Here is an 11489-nt window from a genome sequence, read left to right as displayed (position 1 = left end):
GCATCTCCTATCTTCACTCCAATTGTTTGCACCTAAGAAAAAAATAAAGCTTGATGCAACATTATGCTTACAAATTGTGTTTTATGCTCAATCATCACCTGTCCTACAGAGACACAGTCAGAATTACCCTGGCGAAATGAGTAAATTTGAAAATGTAAAAAAAATGCAGAATTGCTGTTTTTTCTATTCATTCACAAAGAAATAATGTAAGTTCTTAAATATGTGCGCAAAATAGCGGGACTTTCAAATATAGATAATCTTGCAAAAACAAGTCAAAGTAAAAATAAATACATCCAGTTGTGACATGTACAGTGTGTTGAACATTCCTGAATCTAAATTTGTCCTGCTGAAATAGCTCAGTTGGGAGAGAGTTAGACTGAAGATCTAAAGGTTCCTGGTTCAATCCCGGGTTTCGGCAAAAGTTTTTTTCTTCACCCATTAAATTTTAAGCAGAAAATAAACAAAGCATATGTACTGACTGTTTACAGAGAATATAAAAATCCTAATCATTATAACTATCTACAGGAAATAAAATGATAGAAACTTGAGAACTGAACACTTTTAACTTTTGAGGAAAATAATATTTTTTGTAATTTTTCCTTCATTCTGGACGTCATCACTTTGTTTTATTTTAGTTTGACTTAGCTGTATGAGGATTTAAAGGAAGCCTGATAGCTAATACGGGCAGCATGTATCAGACACTAGCTGAATGATTTCAGCCATTTATGTTTGACTATGAATCGCTGTGGCATTACTGAGACAAATATGCTTCAAAAATATGCCAGGAACAAAGCTGTTTGGGGAAAAAGCCAGGAAGGCAAAAAACACAAGCCCCAACTCAGGACCGTCATCTTTCATTCTAAAAATAGGGGTTTCCACGTTAATGGTAAGAAAAAGAATCCACAGATTTGGCATTTCTGTAGCGAGGAGAGCCCAATTAAAATGTATGGGGTGCTTGTCTCCATTAGCGCAAGCTGGGCACTAAACTGGCTTATTTGCAATTCTGGATGTTGCAGAGTGAAAACACCTGTTGGACAATAATAGTAATTGCTGGTGTTGATGAATTCATTGTGAGGAGTAATTTATAAAATGGGATCACTTTGGAGGGGTTTCTGCTGTTTTGGAACTTTTGGAACTCTGCAAATGTCACCCTCAAAATATTCTTGCAAAATCTGCATTCCCAAAACCCAAATAGCGCTCTTACTTTCAAAGCCCTGCTGTGTGACCAAACAGTAGTTTCTGAAGACATATGGGGCATCACCGCATTTCAATGAAATTGTGCAACTTTAGATATTTTCACAAGAAAAACTAAATATATATTGACCTAAATTTACCATTAATATAAAGTACAATGTGTTACAAAATAACACTATCAGAATCACAGGGATATGTTAAGCATTCCAGTGTTATTGCCACATAAATTGATACATGTCAGATTTAAAAAACGGTGCTTGGTCATGAAGCTCAAAATTGGCTGTAACTAATAGGTTACAAATCAATATTAAAATAAAAGAAATCATGGCATATTTCCTTTCATCACAAGTAATGCTCATCTTTCCACTGCTTAGCTTAGAAAGAGTTAAATTACAAAAGCCAGAAGAAGTCAGGATGGCCGAGCGGTCTAAGGCGCTGCGTTCAGGTCGCAGTCTCTCCTGGAGGCGTGGGTTCGAATCCCCCTTCTGACTAGTGTTGAGCCACTCCCATAGTGTTCGAGTTCGGTTCGTGTTCGTCGAACTGTTCGTCGAACACCGTTAAACCAATGGCAGGAAAACAAAAACACATAGAAAACACCTTCAAAGGTGTCCAAAAGCTGACAAACTGCTCAGAAGACATAACTAACACATGGAAAAGTGACAAGTACATATAGTCATGCGAAAAGAAAAGAGGTGCAGGAGTAAAAGGAGGGGGAGACACAGATATAGGCATGTCATGCCCTTCTAAAATCCAAAAAGTGAGAAGCCGACACGGCCAGTCCGCTCCTGCCCGTGCCACCTCCGTGTCGCCGGGTTTGTGCCAGAGCCGCGGTGAACCCTGATGGCCAGCCCCCCTCTCCCAATACTGGTGCCTGTCCGCTGGTGGGTCGAGCGAGCCCCCCTGTGGTGGAGGCAGCTCTAAGCTTTTTAATTTAAATTGTCTCTCTAATTTGAATGAATACACTTTAAATCCATTTACAAGGATCTATTGGAGGGCAAGTCTCATGCCAGCAGCCGCGTAATTCCAGCTCCAGTAGCGTCCACTAAAGCTGCTGCAGTTAAAAAGCTTTTATAAGGATCGAGCTTGGCTGTCCACCGCAAGGCATCCTAATGCCAGTCCCAGCCCCTATTCCTTGGGGTGCCTCCTGATGCTCTTCACTGAGTATCCCGTGGTCCTGAAGCATTTCCTTTGAAAAAATTAAGTGTCCAAACTACAGGTGGTGTAGCTTGCTTAACAGCCGGGATAATCCGCTGACTAGCAGACACTGCTACTAGGCACAAAGTATTTCCTGGGCTAGATGCAGTTAAAAATTTGTAATTAGATACTCTCGTTGGATGCTGAGAAAGCATTCCATAGAGTCTCCTGGCACGCCATATATGATTCTCTTAAAAAGCTTGGGGTAGGGGTCTAGGGGACCCTTTTATAGCCAAAATCACAGCCCTGTATCGAAATACGTCACCTAGGCTGAAGATAAATGGAACTGTAGCACCCTGAGGGCTCGGTTGCTACAGAGGTATTGCACCTCACCCAGAGGTGTGATATCTCACTCTCAGGTAAGGATGTAGTGTGGATCAGGACCCGACACCTGCATGCATTACACCACATTGCCGTAGGGCAGGGCGACCAATATGCCCCTGAGATGGGCACGACAGTCCCTGTCCCTGGCTGGAGTGGGGGGAGGGAACACTGAGGAAGGGGAACCCTGTAGTGCAGGAGCAGGGAGGAAGCAGTTCCTGGGTGCATTGAGAAGGGAGTATAAAAGGTGGGCACCATCTTAGTTCAGTGCAGAGAAGTCTGAGCAGAAGTGGCAGGGAGCAGGGGCTCTGCATGAGCTCTGCTCCGGAGGCGGGCCTAGTAACAGAGGCCCAGGCCTGGAAGAGGGAGAAGGAAGGAAGAGGAGCGGAGAAGGCTCCAGGAACGAGGAATGAAGGGATCCCAGGGGTGCGGACGGGCGAGTCGCCACCGCACGCCCGAATCCACCTGCGTGGAGGGGTCAGGCCAAAGGGGGAGACCGGTCCCCGAAACTAGTGGAGGCAGGAAACGACCCTCAGCTAGAAACAGGATTCTGTGACATTTTATGTGGCGCAGCCCCTCGCTACACCCGCTAGGAAGGCACCACATAGGGTCAGGGAAACTGGCGCCAAGTTTACCAAGAGGAGGCCCGAGGCAGCCGGACAGAAGGGTTGGTAAGAAAAGCCAGACAAAGGACACACAAAGGGGGTCCTGTGAAGCGCTCCAAAGTTATCTGGGAGTTGTCTGAGGCCCTCACCTGGTGAGCACAGTACGACGTGGGCAGCCGTTACCTGCAAACGTGGTCTGGATAATAAGAACTGTGAGTAAAGGCCCTGGACTGCATCACTGACTCCGTGTCGTTACTGCTGCTGCCCTGCACCATCACCCCCATCCTCCGCATACACTGCCCTGAGGCTATACTCCTCCCGTGGGGAGTTATGCTACGCTCTGCTGCACCCACAACACCAGCCTCAGCGGTCTGCCCTGGAGCGGCGGTTCACTCTGACCGCAATCCACGGGTGGCGTAGTCGGACATTTAAACATCAAAACCACATAAATAGTTCCGCCACTGGTTTGACCGCCCTGAGCCACGGAACCGGGTCGCCGCCACGGAGACTACAACCACCAGCATCCACCAAAAAGGGTCCGGCTCCGGGTGTCCCAAGGCCCAGGGGCCGCGTCAGAACATTTTCATCACCTTTCACAATCACCAATGGGACAAGGCAGGGATGTTCTCTGTCCCCTCTCTTATACATCCTAGTGACGGAGCACCTGCTCTCATCAATTCGCCATAACCCCAATATTAGGTGGATTGAGGTGGGAGGCACCGAGTACAAGTGCTCTCTATTTGCTGATGATGTCCTAGTATATATCACTCAATCACATATATCCATCCATGCTGTTATGGCTGAAATAGATCACTTTTTTACATGGTCAAATTTTAAAATCAATGCAGCGAAGTCTGAGGCCCTCGATGTCTCCCTCCCCAAATCCATATAGGATTCCATCCAGTCCAACTTTCCCTTTGCCTGGCCCTCACAGGGTATCAAATACTTAGGAATTCCTATTCATAGAGACCTCTCCCATCTATGTTATCTTAATTTTGGGCCCTTTATTGAACAACTCCATACAGACCACGGTTGGCAAGTTAGAACTGTAAGATTCACTACGTGAACCACTGGTGTTTTGTGGAAAAGCACATGTACACTGTGTTCCAAATTATTATGCAAAAAGTGTTTAGGAGTGATAAGGGAAGAATTTGTTTGTTTGTCAGTTAAACTCATTGATGGTGATGTGTGTCAGGGCTCTTTATATCACTGTAAGCAATTGCAGACACCTGTGCTAATTAGTTTGGCAGGTGTGTCCAATGAAAGGCAAGACTACTTAAGAAGGCTGTCTCACATTATTAAGCAGCCTACATTTTCTGCCAAAATGGGAAAGAAAAAGGATGTGTCGGCTGCTGAGAAGCAACAAATTGTGGAGTGTTTAGGTCAAGGCATGACTACAATCAACATTGTGCGATGATCAGGATGAAGTGTCTTGGCAATCAAGAAGTATGTAGCTGATTCACAGTACACACGTGTGCGTGCTGATAAGGGCAAATTGAGGACTCTTTCCTACAGGCAATTACGTCAGGTTGAAAGAGCAGCGGCAAAAAAGCCTTGTCATAGCAGCAGACAAGTTTTTGAAGCTGCTGGTGCCTCCAACGTCCCCCGAACAACAAGATGCAGGGTCCTTCAGAGGTTTGCAGCTGTGCATACGCCATCCTGTCGACCTCCTCTATCCACTTCACACAAGCAGAAACGGCTCCAGTGGGCCAAACATTACATGAAGACTGATTTCAAAACTGTTTTGTTCACGGATGAGTGCCGTGCAGCGCTCGATAGTCCAGATGGATGGAGTGGAGGATGGCTGGTTGATGGACACCCCACGCAAACACGGCTACAGCGCCAACAAGGAGGAGGTGGAGTAATGTTTTGGGCTGGAATCATGGGGAGAGAGATTGTCGGCCCCTTTAGGATCCCTGAAGGCGCTAAAGATGAACTCCATAATGTATGTGGATTTTCTCAAACAGCACTTCCTGCCATGGTTCAAGAAGAAGAACCTTGTATTTCACAGCAAGATCATTTTTTTGCATGATAATGCACCATCTCATGCTGCACATAAAACATCTGCATCTCTGGCTGATATGGGCATAAAAGGGGACAAACTTATGGTGTGACCCCCATGCTCCCCTTACCTATACCCCATTCAGAACCTTTGGAGCATCATTAAAAGGAGTGTCTATGATGGCGGGAGGCAGTTCACATCTAAGCAACAGCTCTGGGAGGGTATTCTGTCCTCATGCAAAACAATTGAAGCAGAAACCATCCAAAACCTGACAAATTCAATGGACGAGAGAGTTCAGAAGCTCCTTTCGAACAAGGGGTCCTATGTGAAAATGTAACATCACCTAGAATAAAGTTTTGAGTTGAAAACTGTTTGATTTCAGTTTCTAACAACCTGCTAATGCTTATAATTTCAAAAATGACCATTTTTTTGGTCTTTATTAAAATGAAAAGGTTGATCGAAAAGTTTGGGGGATCTAAGAGTGTGGCAACCCAGTAGTCATGATTACTTCGAATTCTGACAATATGAGGGTCATGCTGCAGGTAGTGCAGCAAGAAGGCACTTATGTGTCTTGCGCATCTCGGAGCCCCAAAATTATTTTCCGGGCTAGATGCAGCTAAAAATTATTATTAATTTTAAATCTGGTGAAGCTTTAGTATAGATGGCCTAATAGGATCAGTGCTGCACACTGCTACAAAGCCCAAATTATTTTCCAGTCAAGATACAGATAAACATGATTAGTAATTTTAAATCTGGTGGAGCTTATTATAGATGGCCTAATAGAATCAGTGCTGCACACTGCTACAAAGCCCAAATTATTTTCCAGCCAAGATACAGATAAACATGATTAGTAATTTGAAAGCTTAAAACGGTTGGTAGGGTGATTTTAACCAATCATCAAGCTTTTACTCTCCCCAGGATGACACATGGGTAGAAAAGTCGTTTCGGATCCATGATTTGTTCATCTTTATGAACATGAGTCTGTCTACATTATCAGTGGAGAGCCGCGTGCGCTTATCTGTCAGCACACCACCAGCAGCGCTGAACACACGTTCAGACAGAACGCTGGCTGCGGGGCATGACAAGATCTCCAAGGCGTAAGTGGCTAGCTCCGGCCATTTATCCAGATTGGAAGCCCAAAAAGAGCAAGGGTCCAGTGACACAGTCATGGCTTCAATGTTTACTTGGAGATACTCCTGTACCATCGTCTCTAGGCGTTGACTATGTGTCAGACTTCTTGTCTCCTGTGGCCTTGCAAAGGATGGGCTAAAAAAGTGGTGAAATGATTCCGCAAAATTGATGTTACCAGCAGATACTGTGGTTCTGTTATGGTTTGAGTGCTGAACACTTGACGGTCCCACGGTTGGCAAGTTGGAACTGTGAGATTCACTACGTGCACCACTGGTACTTTGTGGAAAAGCACATGTAAGATTCTGCAACAGTCTCTGCTGATACTCCTGCATGCGTGCATCCCTTTCTATGGCAGGAATAATTTCTGCAAATTTACTTTTGTACCGGGGATCTAACAGTGTGGCAACCCAGTAGTCAGGATTATTTCTAATTCTCACAATTCGAGGGTCATGTTGCAGGTAGTGCAGCAAGAAGGCACTCATGTGTGTTGCACATCCAGGAGCACCAAGTCCCTGTTGTGTTGGTGGCGAGGTAACAATCATGCTTCCTTCCTCTGCCCTCTCCCCCCAACCTCGCACAACAGAAATGTGATCAAGGTCTCCCTCATCTGATGAGTCTTCCAACAGTTCGTCCTCCACTTCTTCCTGGGCTCCTGCACCTTCCTCACTAGTTTGGCTGCTACCATGCGCCCTGGTAATACCTTCTCCCCCACCCTCACATGCCTGCTGCCTTGGTGTTGCCGACCGTCTGGACCTTGCAGATGTTAGCCCTTCCGCATACAACTCCTCCTCCTCTACTTCCTCCACCTCCTCTTATGCCACCACCTGTCTCCGAATTCTGTTTAACATGTGCTCCAGCATGTAAATCACAGGAATAGTCATACTGATAATGGCATCGTTAGCATTAAACATCTTCGTCGCCATTTCAAAACTGTGAAGAAGGGTGCATAGGTCCCTGATCTGAGACCACTCCTCCAGCGTGATTTGCCCCTCCTCTGGATCTCGTTGGCCCAGGCTATACATCAGAACATATTGCACCAGGGCTTGTCGTTGCTGCCATAGTCGCCTCAACATGTTCAGAGTTGAATTCCACCGGGTAGGCACATCGCATTTTAGCTGGTGAAGTGACAGGCCCAACGACTTCTGTAGAGATGTAAGTCGCTGAGCTGCGGGATGCGAACGGCGGAAGTGAGCACACAGCGACCGTGCCCTCTGCAGAAGGCCATCTAGTCCGGGATAGTGGGCTAAAAATTGCTGGACAACTAGGTTCAACACGTGAGCCATACAAGGCACGTGTGTGACATTGCCCCGGCGAAGGGCCGCAGCGAGGTTTGCAGCATTGTCGCACACGGCCTTCCCTGGTTTCAGGTCCAGTGGAGACAACCATTCATGAAACTGGTTCTCCAGAGCTGACCACAACTCCTCAGCTGTGTGACTCACATTTCCCAGACATTTCAAAGTAAAAACCGCCTGATGACGTTGAGCCCTGCTGCCAGCATAGTAAGGAGGTGTGCAGGATCCCTTCTGCGCAGTTAGAAAGCTTGTGGCATGACAAGACAGGCTTTGGGTGCAGGTTGAGGACCGAGAGGAGGTTGAGGAGGCAGAAGCACTGGAGGAACTTCGAGATAAAAAGGATTGATGCACAACTCGTGGGGACAGCAAGACTTGGACAGCAGCCCCTTGTCCTGCTGTCACCATAGTTACCCAGTGCCCAGTCAGCGACATGTAACGCCCCTGTCCATGCCTACTCATCCAAGTGTCTGTGGTGAAATGCACCCTGTCACACACAGAGTTTCTCAAAGAAGCGGTGATGTTGTGTGCAACATGCTGGTGGAACACAGGCACACCTTTCTTTGAGAATTCGTGCCGACTGGGCATCTGGTACTGGGGCACTGCGATGGCCATAAGGTCTGGAAAATCCTCTGTGTCCACCAGGCGGAAAGGCAGCATTTCTGTAGCCAAGAGCTTGCAGATGGTGAAATTCAACCTCTTAGCTTTCTCATGGCTAGGAGGAAATGGTCTTTTACTTGTCCACATCTGAGGGACCGAGGGCTGGCTGTTGTGCTTAGACGGAGTTGAGAAGGGTGTCCCCGGCAAACTGCCGGTCTGTGAGGAAGATGCAGGCGGACATGTTAGGTTGCCTTGATCCAAAGGTTGTGCTATCGATGTCGGACAGTGCTGAACACCAGCTGGTGTTTCCACCTCCAAAGAAAATGATGACCTGCCAATCACGTTGGCTGTTGCGGGTAAAGCGGTGGCAGGTCTGCGTCCCAAAACAGGTGTGACTGCTGTCCCCCCAGTCACAGAGGATGAAGAGTCCGCGGATGCACAAGATGTGGCAGACGGTGGTTGGTCTGGCCGGCTAGGCCGCATTGTAGCACAGTGATCTTCCCACTGCAACTTATGCTTCATATCCAAGTGCCGGTTCATGCATGAAGTACTCAAACTATGTATTTTTTGGCCTCTACTTAGCTTTTGCTGACAAATGTTACAGATAACACGAGTTGGGTCATCCTTATCGATTTGAAAAAATGCCCAGGCCATGCAAGGCTTAGCACCCATGCGACCTGAAGTGCCACCATGACTTGTGGTCAGAGGCAGAGTTATGTTTGAGGATGCAGTTGTTGATGTGCTTCCAGTACTACGTCTCTGTCCAGGAAGGCGCAAACTGACCTCGTCGTCACTAGCATCCTCCTCCACCTCCTCTGCTGACCTCATCGACTGGCTGACTGTGGGTTGACAGTAAGTGGGATCTCCAACCTCGTCATCATCACCCTGTGTGTTATCACACCCGCCGTCCTCAGAGCCAACCTCTTCCTGCCCTGACAAAAAACTCAAGTTGTTGCTCCAATCAGGTATTTGAGTCTCATCATCGTCTTCCTCATTGTCTCCACCAACAGGAGTTACAGTTTGGGAACGAGGGTCTACATTATTGTCAGAACCTTCTGCGTCTGTTTCTGGATCTGACTCATAAAGATTCTGGGCATCAGTGCAGATAATTTCCTCGTCTGGATTCACAGAAGCTCTGGAGCCGACCTCTGATTCCCAGGCTATAGTATGAGTAAACAGCTCTGCAGACTCAACCATCTGTTCTACCCCATAATCAGACGAGCAGCTGGAGACTTGGGAGCTGTGAGGAAGCAAATGCGATTGGGGTGACACCTCTGAGGACTGGAGTATTTGTGATGTTGAAGTTGAGGTGGAGGAGAGCCTACTTAAAGGAGCACTTGATATCCGTTGAAGCACCTGCTGTTTTTGTGCCTCATCTGGAATTTGTAGCGATGGGCTTCGCCGTAAGAAAGGGATCGTATCACATTGTCCGCTAAAAGAAGTAGACATCTTAGTTTGGCTGGAAGATGGCCTTTTTGCTGCAGATGTTACCGTTGCTTTAACACCTACCCCATGGACACAACCTTTCTTACCCTTCCCAACACGCCTATTCCCCTTTCCACCAGCAGCAGGCCTTTTTCCACTCATTTTTGTGGTTAACTAATTGACAACTCTGGAGTTGTTTGCAGAAAAAACAATGGATGGGAACCGAGCAGAGCTGAGTGGCCAAACTGTGGTATTAGCCCAAAAGTATTGGCTGGGTTAGATGCAGTAAATCAATTTTATTACATACACAGGTGGTGGAGGTTAGTATAGATGGGCTAATAGACCAAGTCCCACACACTGCTACAAGCCCAAATATTTTTTCAGAGCTAGATGCAGATAAAAATTATTTTTAATTTACAACCTGGTGGAGGTTAGTATAGATGGACTAATAGACCAAGTCCCACACACTGCTACAAGCCCAACATTTTTTCAGAGCTAGATGCAGATAAAAATTATTTTTAATTTGCAACCTGGTGGAGGTTAGTATAGATGGACTAATAAAACAAGTCCCACACACTGCTAGAAGCCAAAATATTTTTTCAGAGCTAGATGCAGATAAAAATTATTTTCAATTTGCAACCTGGTGGAGGTTAGTATAGATGGTCTAATAGAACAAGTCCCACACAGTACTACAAGCCCAAATATTTTTTCAGAGCTATATGCAGAGAAAAATTATTTTAATTTGCTACCTGGTGAAGGTTAGTATAGATGGACTAATAGAACAAGTCCCACACACTGCTACAAGCCCAAATATTTTTTCAAAGCTAGATGCAGATAAAAATTATTTTTAATTTGCAACCTGGTGGAGGTTAGTATAGATGGAATAATAGAACAAGTCCCACACACTGCTACAAGCCCAAATATTTTTTCAGAGCTAGATTCAGATAAAAATTATTTTTCATTTGCAACCTGGTGGAGGTTAGTATAGATGGAATAATAGAACAAGTCCCACACACTGCTACAAGCCCAAATATTTTTTCAGAGCTAGATGCAGATAAAAATTAATTTTAACTTTCAACCTGGTGGAGGTTAGTATAGATGGACTAATAGAACAAGTCCCACACACTGCTACAAGCCCAAATATTTTTTCAGAGCTAGATGCAGATAAAAATTATTTTTAATTTGCAACCTGGTGGAGGTTAGTATAGATGGACTAATAGAACAAGTCCCACACAGTGCTACAAGCCCAAATATTTTTTCAGAGCTAGATGCAGATAAAAATTATTTTTAATTTGCAACCTGGTGGAGGTTAGTATAGATGGACTAATAGACCAATTCCCACACACGGCTACAAGCCCAAATATTTTTTCAGAGCTAGATGCAGATAAAAATTATTTTTTATTTGCAACCTGGTGGAGGTTAGTATAGATGGACTACTAGAATGATGCTATGCCCAAAAGGTTTTAGTTGCCTAGTTTCAGCGAAAAAAATTGTATTCTATACACAGGTGGTGTAGCTTTCAACACAGATAGGCTACTACACTGACTAACACACACTGCAGGAGGCCAAAAGGGATTTTCTTAGCTAGATTTAGGCAAATGCTATGAAAAAACTTGCACAGCACTGGCACAGACCTGCCTGGTAAAAACTAATAGGAACTGATGTAACCTAGCCCTCAAAAGGACTGCAACTACATTTAGTCCCTACTCCCAACCTATCTATTTAAGA

General features: G+C 45.6%; 2 non-coding genes across 2 annotated transcripts; both read left to right on the top strand.

The window, feature by feature from the left end:
- The first annotated feature begins 345 nt into the window (after nt 1-345).
- On the top strand, nt 346-418 carry TRNAF-GAA (transfer RNA phenylalanine (anticodon GAA)). The gene has a single exon. It is a non-coding gene; the product is annotated as a tRNA-Phe (tRNA).
- Nucleotides 419-1602: 1184 nt separating this feature from the next.
- TRNAL-CAG (transfer RNA leucine (anticodon CAG)) lies at nt 1603-1685 on the top strand. The gene has a single exon. It is a non-coding gene; the product is annotated as a tRNA-Leu (tRNA).
- The last annotated feature ends 9804 nt before the right edge of the window (nt 1686-11489 follow it).

This window comes from Phyllobates terribilis, unplaced genomic scaffold, assembly GCF_046119375.1.
Source record: "Phyllobates terribilis strain yellow unplaced genomic scaffold, ASM4611937v1 Scaffold_12__6_contigs__length_324123572, whole genome shotgun sequence".
Taxonomy (NCBI): domain Eukaryota; kingdom Metazoa; phylum Chordata; class Amphibia; order Anura; family Dendrobatidae; genus Phyllobates; species Phyllobates terribilis.
The sequence above is the reverse complement of the archived record's forward strand: the minus strand, read 5'-3'. Positions and strand labels throughout refer to the sequence as shown.